This window comes from Hemicordylus capensis, chromosome 5 (genome assembly GCF_027244095.1).
Source record: "Hemicordylus capensis ecotype Gifberg chromosome 5, rHemCap1.1.pri, whole genome shotgun sequence".
NCBI lineage: Eukaryota > Metazoa > Chordata > Lepidosauria > Squamata > Cordylidae > Hemicordylus > Hemicordylus capensis.
The window spans coordinates 130,839,261-130,859,930 of record NC_069661.1 but is presented as its reverse complement, the minus strand read 5'-3'; the positions used below and the strand labels follow the sequence as shown (position 1 = coordinate 130,859,930).

Genomic DNA, 20,670 nt, shown 5'->3' with positions numbered 1-20,670 from the left:
CACACAATATATGACAAGATCAAAATAGATCATGAAAGAATGACTCTCAAAAGAATGACCCTGAGTAGTTTCTAGAAGTCATATACAGTATATTCTGAAATCTAGGTAAAAACCATGTCCCCATCTTTTTCTTCAATGTGGAACTGCAAATTAGACAAAATAGCTCCAGAGTAGTCGGTTTGATGGGGAGATTACATCAGTGGACTAACTCTTGAGCTGGTCCAAGATGTTTTGATGCCTCAGGCAGGAAATCTAAATGGAGTCTGTACCTGTGGCACAGCTTTTTTTCATTTCAGCCAGGCTTCTGTAGGAGACTTTCCTGGTGCATTGGGCCCTACAGGACACATCTGTTAACTTCCCACTGGCACCCTAATTGGCACCTAGAATTTGCTGCCCAAGGCAGCTACCTCAACGTGCTGCTTTTGCATCCAAAACCAACAAAAAGTATGGTGGTTTTAACAAATTTGTTGTGTCATGAACATTTGTGGGCTACAACCCATATGATCAGATGCACAGAGTGTTATTTTCCACGGTAGACATATAGCAACAATGTAAACAGTGAGACAGTCATCCATGAAAAGCAAGTGCTCCAGCAAGAATGTGAGCTTTCTACGAAAAACTCAAGGATTTATATAAAGGATGGGGCATGAATTTGAAGCAAGGGGGCTCAACTATACAAGCATTCCTACTCTGATTGTTGTGAGCAGCATCAAGGGAGGCACAGTCCATCTTTAACAAGCTCCGTGCTCCAACTCTGCTCTCACCTCCACAGATTTTCCTATTTGAATGGTACCACCTGGGGAAAGTGCTGACAAAGTCCATCCAAACAAAGTCAAGAGATAAAAAGCAGAGTCAAAGAAGTCCTAGAAGCAAAAAGGCTTCAAGTAGCATGAACACGGCAAAGTGTATGTTGATAAGACAAGCAAAATAGAATATGAAGAGTAGATTGTTAAAAACAATGAGGAGATTCTCATGATAGGGCAAAAGCAGGCTAAGGGAGCCTAGCCCGCTTTGGCCCGATCGCCTGCTGACACGGGAGCCACGCAGCTCCCAGCAGCAAAACCTCCTAATTCCCCCTCCCCTTAGATGAGGTTAACGGAGCGAGCGCTCGCCTACTCCCGTCTATTTGACCGTGTATTGCCATGGTGCGGCTCCGTGGCATGGCAACACATGAGGAGACCCCCTCCGGGAGGCTGAAACAAGCCTCCCAGCCCTGGGGATCTTGAGAGGGGCATCCTGGAACTTCTGGGGGTAGCGTGGCCCTCGATCCCCTCAGCCCCTGCTGGCTCCATGATGGAGCCAGCAGTTGTGTGGGTGGCCGATCCGGCTGGCCAGGGCTGCCTGAATGATCATCTGTGGGCTAAGCCTGCTCTCCCTGCTAAACCACTGTTAGCGAGTCTCACTGATCATGAGACTTGCCTCAATGACTGACAACAACAATGGTTGACATTCTTATGCAGTGCATGCAAGCACTTCTGCAATCCAGAGTCCCACTGTGTGGGTGGGAGAGGGGGATTTGTTTGGCCAGTCTCTCCTTCCTCCAAAAGTCCTGTTGTATTCTATCTAGTAATTTTTTGTTTTATGATTTTAGAAGTTTGTCCCAGTGGGGATCCTGTAGAAAGTGTGGTGGGTGGAGTCAGAAAGGAAAGGGAGGGAAAGGAGAAGGAGAAAAATGGAGTTGTTTCTGAATAAAGAGTCAAACCAATTTAAAACTACTTTGTGTTTATGAGGGAAGTAGCTATAAAACAGGCCTTTTCTAACACCCTGGAATGAATTGCAGATCTCCATTTTAGCTCAAGAATGCCTGAAACACCCTGAGTGCTCTGATTATGGGACATTCCTCCATTTTGTTACTGAATGAGTTCAATCCTTGCTTCTTGTACTTAGCCATCAAGGGATAATCTTAATCCCTTCTTCACAATAGGGATTAAGACTTTTTCACAATAGATAACCAGCTCAAACCAGACCCATCTTTAGACATGTAAGACCTATTAAGGAGGAGGAATCTCAGGTTTGGAGGGAAAACCTCAATCCTAGATTGGTCTAAGGCCAGCATTACATTGGAGATATACTGGCTCTTTAATTGGATCCCAGAGCTGTCTATCTTTGGAAGAGTGGGGAAGCCTTTCCCCTCTTTGATCACTATAAAATATGGACCAAGACCTCAGCCATTTGGTCACCAGTCATGAGTCACCTGTTACTAGTCAACCAGTCACCATCTGCTACCGGTGTCCAGAAGGGAGACACTGTAGAGATTAATGCTCTCTCAGCAAGGGACCTGACTACTTGCTGAACTAGGGTAAAACTAATTTTAGTTAGTTGGTTAATTTTTTAAAAAATTATTATTTTTTTAATTCCTATGTACCTTTCTTTACTCCCAATTTCTCCTATTTCCCCCAATTCTTATTCTAGGTTAAACTCTCATTTCTTAATACATTTTATAAAATTAGAAGAGACTTCAGTATGGTTTTAAAAGGTTCTGGAATTCTTGTAAAACTCTCCTCCATTTGCCTCATAAGTTCATGAACTACTGATGAGTTGTTTTTAGAATAATATCTTGTTGACTAGAGCTAAGTTCTGTGGACTCTGGCTGTACGGTGCCAGTCAAGTCCCAAGCCAGACAGTTCTAGGGTTGTTGAAGCCGTGACTGAGCCTGCTCCTAAACTGGAATCGAAGCAATCTCTCTACTGGGGATAGATCCAAGGAAAACATCTGAGGGGGGTAACACCCCCCTCAATTCTGCCACACAAACCTCCTAAATATCTCTCTGAGGGTCATGAAGCCCTCATGGACATATTTAGAGATACTAAAGAGTGCTTCTAGGGGAAGGAGAGATTGGTTAAAATTCCACTCCCCCTTACAGCAGAACTCTGTTGAATCACACACTGCAGAGGTGCTTTGTACACAATGCCTTTGCACTGTTCTTAGGGATGTCAACTAATATCTTTAAATACATTAGAAACACAGACTCAGAAACAGGAGATGGTTGGAATGAAAGGATTAATAAAGTGGGAGAGGAAGATTGCAGAGATACTGGATGAATTCTTCATTCTTCTGTACACATGCATAGACTGTTTAACTTCAGGCCCTGCCACACTGGTGACTGCTATCCCCATTAGGGCACACTGCACCAGTGAAACCTCTTCATCAGTGGGGTTACTGGGGTTTTTTTTAAGAGATGCTATAACCACACATGATTTTCTACTCTTGTTAAAAATCAGAATATTATTGTCTGATATGCCAAAAACAAATGAACAGTGACTGGATGCATAAATCAAATACTGCTGATAACACACAATAATTATTTAGACCTGCATAATACTTAAAATAGATGTCTGCACTTTTGAAAATGAAACAGAACATTACATGCAATTAAAGAAATTTAGGATAACAATATTTGTTACTGGCTCTGCATTAGGAAAATGACATAATCACATTTGTGGATAAGTGTCCTTTACACATGATGTGAGCTGAGCAAGAAGGTGAACATATCCACAGAAATAATGAGAGATTTTTGCACATCTGCTTTTAGATGAGCTGGTGGATGAATCAGCACACTCCTGTTTGAACAGTAGTTGGTTCAATAATGCTTTCATACTTCTTTTGTATATCCAGACAGATAACAGGCCACTTAGCGACATATTATAGTTTCTAGGGTTGTCAAACACACAGGAAAATAATTCAAGCCACCTTTTTAAGTCGTAAATCCCTGTCACAACAAAGCAATGTATTTTAATTTCTTTATAACATTTGTTTTGTCTTGGCCCGGAATGTACTTTAGAACTTTTGCTGAGCTCTCTCTCTCTCTCTCTCTCTCGCTCTCTCTCTCTCAAAGGTCCTTTCTTGGCAGCCTTCCTTACTGTTTCAGTAAACAGAAGGGTTTTCTTAGCTTAATTTATAGCCCTGAACACTGGTAGCATTTTCATTCCGTAGTTAATGATGTTGAAAAGCTTGGAGTTAATGGTACCATAAAACAATTAGGGCCCTATTTATTTTTAAACAGCTTGCCAGTGTTCCTTATCCTTTACAGAGAATTCAGTCTGCATTCTCTCAGGCTACCAAGATCCAAGGGCAATTTTGACCCGTGCAGTTGGCTTTTCTGCTGTGTGCTTAAAATCTATTGAATCTTCAAGGGCAGAATTGGGGCTGCCATTCAACTGGCAGGTGTAGCTTGTCAAGCAAGAGTGAGAAAAACGGCACTTGTTCAATCTCCCTCTTTTACATAGTTATTACAGGCACAGGAGCCTTCCCTTCTTTGCCCCTGGTAACCATACCTGAATCCATGCACTCTAGAAAGCTCCAGCAAGGCAGTATCCTGCTCAAGAAACTCCATTAAAGAGTCGACTTGCAAAAATGTATGTTCTTGCCATCAAGGCATTTCCCAGGAAACACAGTTATCTGGGTTTAGGATCTAAATCTGCCACAGACTACTAATTAGAGATGTGCACAAAGCGTTGCGCACATCTGGGGGGGGGGTGTACGGGTGCTTTGAAAGGAGGAAGGCAGCTCTTACTTGCCCCTCTGTCACTCCGCCACCACCCTAACCCCACATGGGGCTGTCTGCATTAAACGCCACTCCGCATGGCTGCAGGGTTGCTCCCAGCAGCCTGCAGGCAGCATTGGCATGTAAATGGCGTCTATGCATGCACAACAACTCCATGTACGTTTAATACCAACAGCACCGTGGTGGGGCGGCAACAAAGTGATGGAGGGTTAGATAAGATGTGCCTTCCTCCTTTCAGAGCACCTGCTCAACCCCCCCCCCCGAAACGATTTGGCTGGGGCAGCTTGAAGCATTTTGGCGCCTCTAATTAGAGGCGCTGAAACACTTCGTGCACATCCCTACTACTAGTTCTCCGCAATACCAGTTCTCTTTTAGAGTCTTGGTGAACCTGAGAGAAAAAAGATCCATTTTTATTTCTGCTAGCCTCCTATCTTAAATGGGAAGGGATCTACCCAAGTGAATAAAAGATGCCGAGGATGTCAATGTTATTAATATGGTCAAAGGGATGGGATTCAGTTGAAGGGACAGGCATGAGGTACGGGTCCAGGGTCTTGGAAAGAAGAAAACAGCTGAGGGCAAGGGAATGAAAGGTCATGAAAGACCGTTACAATAATCTAAGCGGGAGATCACAAGGGCATGGGTCACTGTCATTAATGCCTGCCAATCAAGGTAAGGGTGTAATTGGTGAAACAGATGGAGCTGGGCAAAAGCACTTCTGGCCGCAGCCTCCACCTACTGTTCAAGCAGGAGGCGTGAGTCCAAAAGGACCCCCAAATCACTAACGAGCTCCTTTGGGGGCAGCGCCACCCCATCATGGTGGCGCTGCCACCATGGCCTCCTTCTATTCATTTATCTATCGTATTTCTATACTACCTGATATATATCAATATCAATATCTATCTATCCATCTAGGTGGTGTTCATAATCCAAAACAATAAAAATTGAAGTATGTTATTAAAATGGGGGGAACCCAGTTTAAAACAGTTAACAAAACAAAACATTTTCACAGAGTAAATCAATTAAACAGTTCTAAATTCATTTTAATTAAAAGCCTGAGAAAAGGGGTGTGTTTTACGGGTCTTATAAAAAGCGACAGGGAGTGCATTCCAAAGCCCTGGGGCAGCCCCGAGTCACCAACAGATGAGCCAGTGGACCACCCCATATGATCTTAATAGGCGGCAGGGTTCATGACAAAGGAGACTCTCTCTTAAAGACCCTGGGCCCAAGCCTTCAGGGCTTTATAGGTAATAACTAGCACTTTGTATTTCACTCAGAAACATATTGGCAGCCAGTGCAATACTTTAAAAATAGGTGTTATATGGTCCCTTCAGGTTGTCCCAAAGATTAACCTGGCTGCCGAATTCCGTTTCAGTTGTAGTTTCCAGATTAAGTACAAAGGCAGCCCCAGGTAGAATGCATTACAGTAGCCAAGCCCAGAGGTTACCAGCGTATGTACTACTGTTCTAAGGTCATTTATCTTCAGAAATGGGCATAGCTGCTGTATCAGCTGAAGCTGATAAAAAGCACTCCTGACCACTGCCTCAACCTGAGAATCCAGAGAGAGATTTGGATCCAGGAACACTCCCAAGTTATGTACCTGAGCTTTCAGAGGGTGTAACCCTATCCAGAACAGGCAGATCTAAACCATCTCTTGGATCTTGACCCCCCCCCCCCCTGCCCACAACCAGAACCTCCGTCTTATTTGGATTCAACTTCAGTTTGTTCTCCCTCACCAGCCCATTAGCTCCTCCAGGCAGGCATTTAGGGAAGTTATGCCATTTCCTGATGAAGTTGATGGAGATAAATAGATTTGGATGTTGTCAGCATAGCATCTTGCACCAAATCTCCTGATGATCTCTCCCCACAGTTTCATGTGGATGCTAAAGCGCATTGGAGACAGTATGGAGCCTTGTGGGACTCCATACAGTAACTCTCACTTTGCAAACCAACAGTCTCCAAGTGACACCATCTGGAATCTACCCAAGAGGTAGGAATGGAACCATTGTAAACCAGTGCCACCTAATTCCACCTCCCTCAAGTGACCCAGAAGAATACCATGGTTGATGGTATCGAAAACCACCAAAAGATCCAAAAGGAACAGCAGAGTCACACTCTCTCTATTAGTACCTAATTGGAGATCATCCTTCAGGCCGACCAAGGTAGTCTCAACCCCATAGCCCACCTGAAAGCCAGTTTGAAATGGGTCTAGATAATCAGTTTCTTCCAGGACTATCTGGAGCTGAGAGGCCACCACCCTCTCAATCATGTTGCCCAACCATGGAAGATTAGAGATGGGCCTGTAGTTGCCTAAATCTGAGGAGTCCAATGTAGGCCCCCCCCCCATATGGTCTAATGATAGCCTCTTTAAGACAAGGAGGCATCCTACCCTCCCACAGAGAAGCATTTATGATATTTACCAGACCCTCTCCGATAACCTGATTGTTAGATAAAAGGAGCCAAGTTGGACAGGGGTCAAGAGAGCAGGTGGTATGTTGCAAAGTCAGAAACAGCTTGTCCACATCCAGTCACAAGCTGAAAGTGATTCAGTCTGATCACATAAGAAGAGTTGCTGGATACTTCCAAAACAGACTCTGCCCTAATTGTAGAATCCAGTTCATTCCAAATATGAGAGATCCCCTGCTAACTGGGCAAAGAGGCACCTTTTAAAAGTGGTGATTCTCTTTATATAGCAGGGGGAGAACAGCTTGCCCTATCCACCTACAGCACAGTACCCCACCAGTGACTGTTGCTGGTGCCTGTCATATTTCTTTTTAGATAGTGAGCCCTTTGGGGACAGGGATCCATCTTATTTACTTTTTTACTATTTCTCAATGTAAACCACTTTGGAAACTTTTGTTGGAAAGCAGTATATAAATATTTGCAGTTGTAGTAGTAGATTTTGTCAGTGGAAAAAAAAAAACATTAAAAGTGTCATAGTGGGTAACTGATAGTTCCAAATTTTGATTCAAGGGGGTGGGGGCTCGTATTAGCCCTCTCACAATCTTAAGATAATTCTGCTGAACTTGTGGATGCAATGTGGGCAGAAAGGTATTGTTTATTTTTTGCACATATTCCCAGAGCATCTTCAGATATGCTCTATGTTATAACCTGCCAGATTCAAGTTGTCTACTGTTCTAATGAGTTTGTTATTCCAAGTTTGCACCAGAGCAGCAACAGAATCATCAGCAGAGGCAAACTGAAACCCTTCCAAGGCTTTTTGGAATCTTATTGGACCCAATAACCTTCTTGGGTGGATCAACCTAATTGTTTGTGGTTGCAAATCCTATCTTAACCAGATCTTGGTCTGTCCATGACAATGGGGAAATAACAGGAGTCCTCACCCACAGTAGTAAAAGACCTGAGTAAAAGGTCTAACTGAGTAAAAGACCTAACTGAGCGTGTGACCAGCAACATGCGTCAGTCCAGAGACCATTGGAATAGGCCCATAGTTATCATGATCACTATAAACTCCTGAGCTGCTCCCAACAAACCAGTCCCACAGCGAACACTTAATTCCACCCCCACCAACAGTCTGGGTGACTCCAGTGTCAACCCTGCAACCAGTTCCGTCAGCTCAGTTAGATACTCAGTTGAACAATGGGTTGAGCTGTACACCAACAGTAGTCCCAATCTATCCTTGGTCCCTAGGTACAGACACTCGATATGGGCCGATTCCCCAACAGGGATCCTGGTAAGGGAGACAGTGTTCTTGTACACCACAACCACACCACCTCCTCACCCACATCCTCTCATCTGCTCCTCTTCTCCTGCTGGGAGAAATTGGGATCAGTCTGGACTACTAGCCTCCCATGATATAGCAGCAGGTGCAAGAAGAAAGAGGCATTTTATCTTCTTCACACCCATCTGGATATCAGACACAAAAGGAGAAAACCCAGTGCAGCTGGTTTGAGAGTCAGCTGTTTAAAAATCCAACACTTGCCTATCCGAAGGCAGAGCTGCTGGCCCCTGAAGACCATTAAAGAAACAAAGGCCAGCTGGTTTGCACAAAGTGCAAATGCATGTATAAGGGATTGGTCCAAAAGAGAACATACGCACCACTGATGTATAGTAGACTCTGAGGCTTTTGTCATGGGCAGGCAAAACTGGGATAACAAAGTGAAGCCCAGCATGAGGACTGCCGGGATTGCAAACCCACTGAGCCAGGCACCCTCTTAAATGGGGTTAAGAAAGCGAGCATTCTCTTAACCCCGTTTTGCTGATTGTCTGACAGCCCTGGGTGCTTGAAGCCAGGGCTGGGAGACTACCCAGCACCACACACTGAAGCAGTGCATTATGGGAGTTCCGTGGGGCTCCTGGCCCCCAAACCTCCCAGCTGCCAGTTCATCTGGGTGAGCAGTCTGCTCACCCAGCAAGACCAGGATCGTCTGTGGGGGAGGTAAGTGTTTTAAGGCTTCCTCCCCTGCAGCATGGAGCCCTTTCTCCTTGATCCTGAGAAAGGGCTTGCCGTCTATGTACCACCCTTCTCTTTTGCATTGACCTTGCTGTACATGGAGGCTCTAAAGAGTCACTAGCGAGTAAGACACACATATGAAACCATTTGTTTCATTCTCACAATTCTTCATGAGCTGGAATGTTCATAGCCGTCTTCCACAGGGTCGATAAGGCCAACAACTCACTGAGGAGGTCTGAGAAACTTGGACAGGACAATACCTAGAAACAAAGGCACCTTATCCTGCTATCCTTTTAGTCAAGGCTGTTATTGTCGTCAAAGAAGCAGAAGTAAAATTTGTATGGTTGCTTTTTAAAAATTGCAACACATCATTTAATAAACATTTCTTTATATATTATACAGTAATACAAACTATAAAACATTATTGCAGTGTAGTTACATAACACAAAATATAAATATGATATATGCGTGGAGGAAAGATAAATTTCTAAGTGAAGTCCATCCAACAACAAAAAAGCCACGAACAGATAGCTGGTCTGGAGTTCCACATGACTGAATGCTCCTCCACACAAAACATTTTCTCCACATAGAAAAAGTAGTACACCATGACAAAATCTAGGCTAACAGTTCTCCAGAAGATAAATGTATATATAAAACTTCAGAACAATATTGGGTTAGCATATGGTTTGGTTTGTGTTGCTTATATAAGACATCTGGAAGAGGGTGCTCCTTTAGCTCATGTGTTCATCCTCCTAATTACCTTGTTCATCAATAGTCTTTTCTATGCCCCTTTCCCCAAATCCTAAAGCTATCTATAGGAACACAGGAACATAGGAAGCTGCCTTATACTGAGTCAGACCATTGGTCCATCTAGCTCAGTACTGTTTACCCAGCCTGGCACTGGCTTTTCCAAGGTTGCAGGCAGAAGTCTCTCTCAGCCATATCTTGGAGATGCCAGGGAGGGAACTTGGAACATTCTGCACACAAGCAGGCAGGTGCTCTTCCTAGAGTGGTATACTTGATTATTCTGTAGATCTACTGCCTTCTCTTCTCTCCAAACCTTTCTAATTTATCCTCATGCAATTAGCTTTTTTGAAGGGCTGCTGTCAAACTGGTCTTCTTTTGCTTGAATTTGGGAAATCCATCACTTAAAGATTCAATTTGAACCAGTCCCCAGACCAGGAGCAGCTGGTAAGGGTAGCGTCCCGGGACGGGGGGAAAGGCACCTTTAAGGAATAATAAGCAGGTGCTCACCAGTGTGTAAGCAGTGCCTGGAAGCTGCTACACTCTGCCTGCAATCCTATGCGTGGGTGGCGCTCTGCCTGGCATCCGGCGCAGCAGCAGCGTGGCCCTAGCTTCTGTGTGTGTATGGAGCCTCTGCATATGCGCAGAGAATTAATTACCACAAGAGATAGCTCTGAGCTTAAATAACTTTTTTAAAAGGATTAGACAAAGTTATGGAAGAGGGACCTGTCAATGAATATTAGCTATGGCAACAAATGCAACCTCAATATTCAGAAAGGGTCTCTGCAATCTGACATGCAGGATACTCCTTTCCCATGGTTTCCAGCTTGCCCAGATGTACTATGCATATACAGCAGTGTATAGGTTCTTAATCTCTGTTGCAGTTGTCATTATCCTGGCTGCCTCCCCACGTCTGGTAAGTAATTTGAAGTGTGAGGATGGAGGATGGTGGAGGGAGGATGGGGGAGAGGTGGGTAAAGCGACCACAATATGTGGTGATGATGGCCCCAGCAGGGACAGAAGCTTCCTAGCTATGGCATGTAGTGATGATGTCACTACTGTGCACCAAGGCCTAGAGGTCCCTTAAATGCCCAATCTGGAATCATTTCCCAATAGACCTAGATCTTGATGGTCTGGGTCAGTCGCAGAGAGACATGGCACGCTCGCTAATGGAGCTGTGCGCCCCATTTTCAAGCATATTCTGCCCAGTGCTGCATTTGCAGAGAGGCTGGGAGTGGCTCTCCCTGCTTTAAAAGACTGTGAACCGCATTGCCTGGGAACGCAGTTCCCTGCCTTTTCAAGCAAGGAAAGCCGCTCCCAGCCTCACTGCAAATGCAGCGCTGGGCAGAATATGCTTGAAAATGAGGGGGCGCAGCTCCGTTTTTGAGCATGCCACGCCCCTTGTGTTTGATGTCAGATGCAGGGGGTATTGGGGGGTGCAGCGGCAGCAAGCTGGACTGGGGCTGCCAGCAGCTTCCCTACACTCCTGCACACATACAAACAAGTCATCCCACATAGGAACTATATGTGTTCCAAGTTCTGAACATCCACCTTACAAACAAACTTTTGGAACACAACCCATTTGTAGTTGGGGACTGTGTGTGTCTGTAAGTGTCTTTTTAAACATTTGGTTCAAGATGAGAGAAGGTGCTTACAATTTTAACTTATGATCTAAAAAGTAAGGAAATTACAAGTTTAAGCAGCCGCCATAATTTCTGTGCCATGGAAGCTGTGTATTGCTTTACATATTATGCTGGCTTTACAAATTAGGCTCTATGCACCCACACTTGTGCCTTGGTCTTTCAGCTCAACATTAGGCTGCAAATGTATGTGTCCAAGCAGTGTACTGGGGGTGGCCATGAAAATTCACTAAAAATCTCTTTCCACAGATTGAGCTCAGCATTGGGTGTAACTACAGCTGCAGCAGAAGAAGGAAGGTTTCATCTGAACTAGGATCTTTTGTCTATTTATAGCTCCCAGCTTAAAGAAAAACACCTCCCCCCCTCCCCCGCCAAGTACAGTTGGTTTCTAAAAGACTGATTGCACAGATATACTGGTCATACTGCTGACTCACTGACTAAAAACTGTTTGCTGGACCAGGATTTAAGATTTCATGTTTACAACTGGGTCAACCCATTTGACTGCTTTTCAGAAAAATGCGGTACACACACGCAAGCACAAAGGCTTGAAGCTGCTTAGCTCCAGCTTCCAGCTCCTCCTTTTCTGGCCCACAGCCTCAGTCAGGATGCCATTAACCACTAGGCTAAATAAGCTGTAGAGGAGCAGCACTCTCAGTGAACCTCATGCTGTACTGTGCTTATCTAGGAATTTCTGTTTTCCATATTTCCTTGCTCTGTGTTCTTTTAGAACTGGGTGCTCTTCATAACATAACAGTTGCTCCCTCCTTACGAAATGCAAGCAATAGTTGTGCAGTCAGCAGTAGAAAAATCTAAAGTCAAGCTAACCTAGCCAGCATGAGCAATCCAGGCGAAGGGTTGGATGTGCAGCACCAGATTGCGGCCATCCCAGCGCTGCCTCCCCCACAAGCCTAGGAATTTACCACAGGCTTTAACCTGGGTTAAAGGGTGTGAATGCGCCCTTTACCCCAGGTTTGGGGTCGTGAGTATGCTGGAGCTGCACTGCCTAGAGCGCCCGACTCTTGCGGGAAATCCCCAAATAAGCTGCACTTGTTGCACTGTACACTGTGGGATTCCTGAAGGCCGGGAAAATGAGTGGGCCACGCAGTGTGGGCACAATCCAGGCCCGGACTGGCCCACAGGGCAACAGGGCATATTCCTGGTGCACCCCATCCATGCGGTGCCCCTGCAACCTGCTGCACTCGGCAGCAATGAATACTCCCACCCTTAAATACCCATTCTGCTCAAAGCCCGGCACCCTCCCCACATACATTCCTCAGTGCCCCCAGTCCGGCCCTGGCGTGATCTGCGGATAATAAAGATTGTCTGGAGGGAAGGTAGGTCCGTCCCTGCCCCCCACCGCCTTCCCTGCCCCTATTACGTTTATGAGAATGACTTTATGAAGTTCTAGCTGGGAATGAAGGAAAATATGTGAGGATATGGAGAAATTTCTTCGAAGTGGAAAATCTCTCCAAATTTCACAGTTTTCAGGGCTTCCCCCAAGGAGAAACTGAAATTCTCTCCAAAATTCTCTCTTCATGTCGCCATATTACCAGAAGTCTTGTCCTTTTAATTTCAATGGGACTACTTTTGAGTAATTTTCCTTATTTCCATCATTATCAACGGTGCATTTTTCAATAAAGGTGATACCCTTTCAGTGAAGATTGTTTTAACTAAAGAAAGCTCTCTTCCTCCACTGCCTTTCCATTTCCAAGCCTAATTTAGAACCAGAAATCCTCCATGCCTAGAAGCTTTCCACAGCTGTTTCCAATCCAACTGGGCACCAATTGGAAATATTCACTTTTTCCTCAGCTCAAAGGGTGTGGGGGGAAGGATCCTTTTAAAAAAAAAAAAAAAGAGTGATGCCTTTTTGAAAATCAACATAATTTAATTCTATTTTAAACCTATATTTATTTGAAAACTCACATTAGGATTTTATTTTAAGATTTAATTACAGGTGAAAAGAGCATGAACCTAACCATTGTGTTATCCCCCCCCCCCCTTTTTTTGCCTTTTTAAAAGAAATGTTTCTCTTCAGTCTTATCCCACTTCCAGCTGTATGTTCTGTCTGGGCAGTTCTAGTCTCATACTCTGAGAATCTTCCTTAATTAAAATCACTATTTCCCTCAATTATTCATAACCCCTAAATTAATATATATAAAGCTAAACCCAAGAAATGCAACAATGTGTAGAAATGTTATATCATTCTTCCCCTAGTAGCCAAGATAGGAGTATAGGGAGATTACCTGTGGCTAGAGGATGTCCTGCCAGCGGCTCCCCAGTCTCAAGCCACACACCCTGCGTCAGCTGACTTTGCTGAACCAGGTACAGACAATAGTATAAACTAGCTGATCCGGTGCAGAGCATCTGCGCCCCTAGTTCATTCCCTCCCCTTCAGCCCCAGTCTGTTCTCCTCCCCTCAGGCCACTTTCCCTCTGGTGTTGCCTTCCCTCGCCGGCTGGCGTGGTCAGCGCTTTCCCTCCTTCTCCGCCTGCCGGCAGCGCTTTCTCTCGCCAACCAGTCTGGCCGGTACTCTGCTTCGCTTCCCTTCCCTGCCCACCGGCCTGGCCGGCACTTTCCCTCCCTCCCCGCCCACAGCGCTTTTTCTAGTTAGAGGGCTGGCCGGGCCGGCACTTCCTTCCCCCCCTCCCCACTGGCAGAGCTTTCTCTTGCTAGCTGGCATAGCCGGTGCTTCCCTTCCCCACCTGCCTGCCAGCTTGGGGTTTTCCCTCACAGGCCGGCCAGCACTTTCTCGCCAGCCCATTGGTTGCCACTGCCATTTTCTCCCCCATCCCCATCGCTATCCCCCAGGCAGCTGCTTGCAAACTCTTGCGAGAGCTGCCACACATGGGATTAGCGACTGGTACGTTTAGGAGAATTATATAGATAGAAGATAGATTTGACAGAGAACTGTGATCTACTGAAGCCCAACATTACATACAAAGCTTAACCATTATTTATTTACTTGCTTATTAAGAATTTATAACCCACTTTTCACCTTTCAAACAGGCCCCCAACCTTTCAGACAAGTTGCTAAAATCTGACCTTATACATGATATGAAATCTTCTGACTCCAGCAGGAGCCTTTCTACTGACCAATCATTGTGATATATACTTCAATACACACAGGTGGTCACATGTCAATCAGACTGGAGGCAAAACAGAGCCACCCCACTCAGAAATGGAGAAGTATATAGGTTCGCAACTTTAAAGAAAAGGTAAAGGAAATTCCTCCAAAAAAGAACCTGACAAGTGCTGAGCATGCTCAGTGGCCCTCAGGAGCCATGGAATGTTGGAGATGTCAGAGGGGAAAGCAAACCAACAGCACAACATGGCAGTGGGAGGGACTTGACCTGCTTAAGTCTTTTTGACTTTAAAAAGCCTTGAAACTCTTGATGTGGGTATTATGGTTGGGGAGTTTTACCTGTTTCCTCCATGAGTGTGGACTCAGGTGGTTGGGTGCCTATCAATTTGGTTGTGAAACAGAGGTACCCAAAGACATGGTATTAATTAATTAATTAATTATTAATATAGCGCTTTCCGGGGGGGGACGACTCAATGTGGTTTAAATAGCTAAATGTATGAGGAAATGATTCCTTGCCTCAAAGGGCTCACCATTTTTAAAAAACCACATAGAGAAGACACCAGCAATAGTAACTGGGAGGATTGCTATGCTGCGGTGAATAGGGACAATTGCTCTTTCCCTGCTAAGTATAAGAGAGCCACCACTTTCAAAGGTGCTTCTTTGCCAAGTACAGGGGGGCAGGCAGAGGGATGAGGAGCCACTCCTCACTTGAAAAATGTTGGGGGGGGGATACACTATTTTGTGGGGAGAAAGTCTTGATTTGGGGGTTGGGGATATGGGTTATTAGGCTAGCCAGGGAGGAGTTCAGTAACATGAAAGGGAGGACTCCACAAATGCTTAGTGGAGGATCCACACCCCTGGCCCAGTAAGCAGCAGTGGCGGTTCCTACATATGCAGGAGGTTCTCTCTGTGTGCTGGTACATTTGTAAACTGAAAGAAAGGGGTTTGGATAACTTCATGGAGGAGAGGTCTATCAATGGCTACTAGTCGGAGGGCTGTGGGCCACCTCCAGCCTCAAAGGCAGGGTGCCTCTGAGTACCAGTTGCAGGGGAGTAACAGCAAGAGGGAGGGCATGCCCTCAACTCATGCCTGTAGGCTTCCAGCGGCATCTGGTGGGCTACTGTGTGAAACAGGATGCTGGATTAGATGGGCCTTGGGCCCGATCCAGCAGGGCTGTTCTTATGACACTTTTAGGGATTCCCCAGACATCCTTTTGAGTGTAGGAACTGCGTAAGCTTTCAGGAGCTTTGAAAATGCAGAGATTAAAAATGCTAATCCCATATTTTACAACACATTTTGTTACTGGTTGGACCTGGCTAGTTGTCAATTCTACACATATGGGCATAAACAATGGACAGAACTTAAAAAAAAAACCTACAAACTTTGTCATTCCTTCTTATGGCAGCAAAATCAGAGCTTGGGGGGGAAAAGGCCTGGAAAAACTATTTCTACGAATCAATGATTGCAGAAAGCACAAGAACTTATTGTCACAGAGAAGCCCTCTCTCAAAATAAACAAAAACAGTGGGCTAGCTATTACAAAAGATTTTCTTTTAATGTGGGAGTCTTTTCTAGTTTACATAGAAACTAATAAGGTACTTGCTAGCAAAGCATACAGACATACAGTAGCTTTGTATTACTTATTAAAACCCTTAATTTCATATTAAGCATATTTTAGATTAAAGTATTGTAATAAGTTACTTATTTGTTGTGTTAATTTTGATTATTACTTTAATGCTAAATGTAAAATGTTCTATAAATGAAGAAAAATACTCCTACTAATTTGAAGAAAAGAACGTTCTAGTCTCACACAATAGTGTAATGATTTCATGGTCATTTGCTATAAGCTAATTTTATCTAAGTAGCTATTGTGTTAAATATTAATGCAGAAAAACATTCCCATGACTTCAGGTTTGTAGGGCTGATGTTATCACGAGCTTCACTAACCTCCACCGCAGGCTCTGACAAGATGCAACAAGTGTCTGCAATAAACATATCCTGGGAAAATTCTGCTTAGTTTCATGCAAGACAGCTTTATGAAACCCAGCAGGCTTTTTGTTGATATATTTCTGAAGTACAAATGCTGCAAAAAAAGTGCATTATAATTAGAAAATCCAGATTCTGCTATCACAAAATATGTATTTCAAGGATGCATACATTTAATTTATTCTAGGAATTTAAATGTTTTGGTACAGACTGTGATGATAGGACCTTTCCAAACACCTTGCACAAAACACTTCAGAAAGAGGATGTATACAATGCCCCTGGTAAGGCAGGTGAGTCTTAATGTCCTGTACTGTGGATGAGGAGTTGGAAAAACTTGTCTACAGTTACCAAGTGAATGCCCCTCTAATAGGAAATTACAGTATTTGAGCAGCATGGAACCATGGGTGATGCAAATAGCTCAAGCACTTAATTTCTAGAGAAAGAAATCATGAGACTCGAGATGCTATATCCACTGGAAACAGATGTCAGGGCACAAATTGAGCCCTGGCACAAATTAAGCTCTGGTTATGGTAGCCCCATTCTTTAAGAATGCACTCTTAGTTTTTAGATATGTGGTAACTGAAACAAAATCCAGTTTTCACAGGTAGATTATGAATATAAAATCTACAGTCATGCAAGCAGATCTGGAAACTGGCTAGCAAAAGTCAACAGTGGCAACTGATCACATCCAGAGCTGAAGCATGACTCCAGTAGGGCTGAGATCAGAATCTGATGGAACATTGGGGCTGATCCACAGGAGGGTCAATCCAAGACAGAGTCCAGTGCAAGCAAGCCAGGGCTTAGCTGGAAGTCCGTCTAGAGGGGGAACTGGAACAGGGATGCCAGCAAAAAGTGCAGTCAAACAGATAGAGAAGCTAGCAGACTGAAATAGAAGCAGACACAAAGGGAGATGAATGAGGAACAGGTAAGAAGAGAAAGCTGGAGTAAACTCCGGAGCCTCATGAGCAAGGTCAGAGTTTGTCTGTTGCCCAGGGACAGACCCAGCCCTGATCTATAGTCAGGCCAAGAGGAACCAATGGACTGCCAGGACTGAGGTATGGATGACACCCTACTGGGACCAGGGAGAACATAGATCCTTCTTGCTCTGCTCTGTAGCCATTGGTGACTCACCAAAGGTGAGTGAATATAGTGATGAAGATAGTGTTGCCAGGTCTCCTGAAGCTCAGGCTAAGACAGAGGGGGAGCTTAGGGGCTCGGGGTGGTGCCTTTTGGAGCAGGGCCTATAACCTGGAGATACTTGATAATTTTTAAAAGTTCGCTAGCTTCCCCTTTTGCTGATCTCCGGTTTAGAATAATCATTCTCATGTCCATGCCTTTCCAACATATATTTAATATGCCTATACTGGTGCCACTTCTTAGTCACTTCCTCCTACATAAAGGGAAAGGTAGCAAAACTGGAAGAATGTGATGGGAAAAGGGGGTAGTTTAAAATGGGAAGGGGGGTGGCGAGACAGGATGGGCCCTGTGGATCATAGCCTGTTGACTTGCTTCTGGCTCCCCTCTCTGAGGTTTCATTATTTTCTATGGAGACCCCGGAAAAGGAAGGCAAACCCCTGAAACTTCACATCAAACTTGCATCCAGGCTATCCCAGACAATCATATTTTTGCTTTGAATCCTGGCAATCCTCACAGTGTATATAAAGGAGACATCTGAAGGCCCATGATATAGCAATTGTGCTGCAGCTAAGCAGCCTGACTTTGGTCAGTACTTGGATGCAGGACAGCCTGAGAACCTTCGCTGTGCTTATGGATGGAAGGAATAATAGCTAACACAAGAAAGATAATGCCATAAAGAAAATGCTATTAAAATGCTGTGGGTGGCTCTGGCCTTTAAGAAATGACACGTAGCCTTATTGTGGCTACACCTTTACCTTTGCTACCTTCAGATCAAGCCACTACAAGTAACCTAACAATGTGTGACTAGCTAATTTTTTCCCATCCCTAGTGACCTCATTAAAGAGCTCCTCACCCAGCTACCTGGCAACATGGCCTCAATATGGGAAGCAAACATTTGTGTGACCACATAGGGACGGGGGGTGGGGGGGAGGAAGGCATCCCAACAGAGTCACACTGCTAGAAATAACTATACATTTAGAGTTTGTTTTGAAAATGATGACACACAAAGGAGGGGAAAACTACAGGGGAATGAAACACCTTAATTTTGAAAAAAACCACAATAACCCACCCGATACTTAAATAGCGTTGAGCTCAGAGGCACAAATTAACCCACAAGCAGTATTTTCGAAACTACAGTATACAAGGATGCTTTCTTCTGAACTTAGAAATTAGTACATGTAGAAGCAATATATCCCAAAGAAAGCATGTATAAAATACATTAAAAATATGACACACACTGGAGTTAAACCTAAAGTGGGAGGGTATGCATGGTGCATGTCATCTGTGAATATCTAAACAGTGGTAGATTGTCCAAGACTGGTGTGACTGCTCAACTTGTTTCTGAATGATCTATACTAGGTGCTGATGATTGATTTCTTCTGTAATTATTTCCTCCACAGGATTTTAAAATGCCATATTCTGTAAGAAAATATGGATATTATTGGTCTTACCTGTACAACTACAACCAAATTAAGTTTCTTGACCATATAATCAATTTGTCATTCAGGACTATGGATACTCCATGCTTTTTTTAAAAAAGGAACATTTCACCTAAAAGTTGTGCCATGAAAAGCAGGATCCTGTGATCTGTATAAATTGTTTAAATTTAGCTCATGTACATAATGGCTCTCATTTGGCATAGAATATTCTGCATTTTCCTATTTTACATTTTTATTCTGGTTTTGCTAGTTATGGGTAGAGACAAGGAGCTATATAGGCCCTACACCCAAATACTGAAAATCACGTTCTTCCAAATGAAAATTGTTTAGAAGCTTAACAGTCAAGTCATAAAGAAGCACACACACACACACAAAAAACCTTTACCTAAAACCTACAACACAGTATCCAATTCCATGGTCATCCCTGTTGGTGACAGCTTTACTACAAAATGGGCAATATATCTTTAAAGAGTTATGCAACTAGAGTGGTGTGATTTGTTTTGCAGAGGGTGGAGTAAGAATGAGGGTAAGGCTTGAGGTGTGGTTTTTCTTTCGAACAGTGCATGTAAGGTCATGGACTTGCTGGCTCCAGTCAGATTATTGCCCTCATGTCTGCAGACAAGCCTTTTTAATAACTATTCCAGGGGCCTGTTTTCCAAAAACAGCACACATGGAGAATGGTCCATCTTTAGGAGAATGTGTCAGGTTTGTCCAACTTTTACCACAGAAGAGAAACATTCAGTTCATTCTCGGGCTATTATTAGTCATTATTGAGGTCACAGACATGAGATATATCCCATAATTAAAAGGTGATATCATAGAAAGGTGTATTTTGCGCGCTCTCTCTCAGGTCCATATAATCCAGCATTCTCTTTCCAACAGCAGCCAATGAGATGCTCTAGGAGCTCACAAGCAGGGCAGGAAAGTCACAGCCATTCCCTTTTACAGTGGTTTTCAAACTTACTGCTTTCAGGAAATACTTTCCATATCAGTGTCTGCTGAATAACACCTGAATGCACCAGAAGATTTGGAAGGGATGACTTCAAGGCATAGCAGATGTTCCCCCAGAAATATTTCCCACTCCCCATTTTGCTCCTCCATCCACCATACTACAGTTTTACAGTAAAGTTTCAGACAATACAGTTATAGTACATTATGGTCCTTTAGGCTGAATTAATTATTTTTAAAGGTCCGTGTTAGGGCTGTGCAAGAATCAGAATCTGTGATTTCATTTGAGGTCAAATCAAATCGCAGATCCGTCAAACTGATTCATCAAAAGCAGCTCGCTTGGCCAGCTGCCTTGACAAATCATCCCCAAATCGTGTAGCGGTTAGAGTGCTGGACTAGGGCTGGGGAGACCCGAGTTCAAATCCCCATTCAGCCATGATACTAGCTGGGTGACTCTGGGCCAGTCACTTCTCTCTCAGCCTAACCTACTTCACAGGGTTGTTGTGAGGAGAAACTTAAGTATGTAGTACACCGCTCTGGGCTCCTTGGAGGAAGAGCGGGATATAAATGTAAAAATAAAAATAAAATAAATAAAATAAATTGATTTGGGTGATTTATGTACCATTTTGCTGGGAAAATGGGCCTCAATATGGCACCTTTTTTCCAGAAAGAGCTGGCCTACCAATTGGGATTGGCGGGTAGACCAGCCCTCCGCTTCAGACAATGCATCAGCCCACCTCAGAGGACAAGTCGGATTGATGGGTAGACCAGCCCTCCACT

At 44.1% G+C, this 20,670-nt stretch overlaps 1 protein-coding gene and 1 long non-coding RNA gene across 3 annotated transcripts in view; one reads left to right on the top strand and one right to left on the bottom strand.

Annotated features, from left to right (window-relative positions):
- The window catches only part of LOC128327309 (potassium voltage-gated channel subfamily KQT member 1-like), a 556,996-nt gene that overhangs the window by 125,186 nt on the left and 411,140 nt on the right, over positions 1 to 20,670 (bottom strand). The window lies entirely within an intron of this gene.
- The window catches only part of LOC128327310 (uncharacterized), a 44,484-nt gene that overhangs the window by 22,509 nt on the left and 1,305 nt on the right, over positions 1 to 20,670 (top strand). The window contains exon 4 of the long non-coding RNA XR_008308578.1: positions 16,554 to 16,656. This is a non-coding gene — a long non-coding RNA (uncharacterized LOC128327310). The remainder of the gene's footprint in view (positions 1 to 16,553; positions 16,657 to 20,670) is intronic.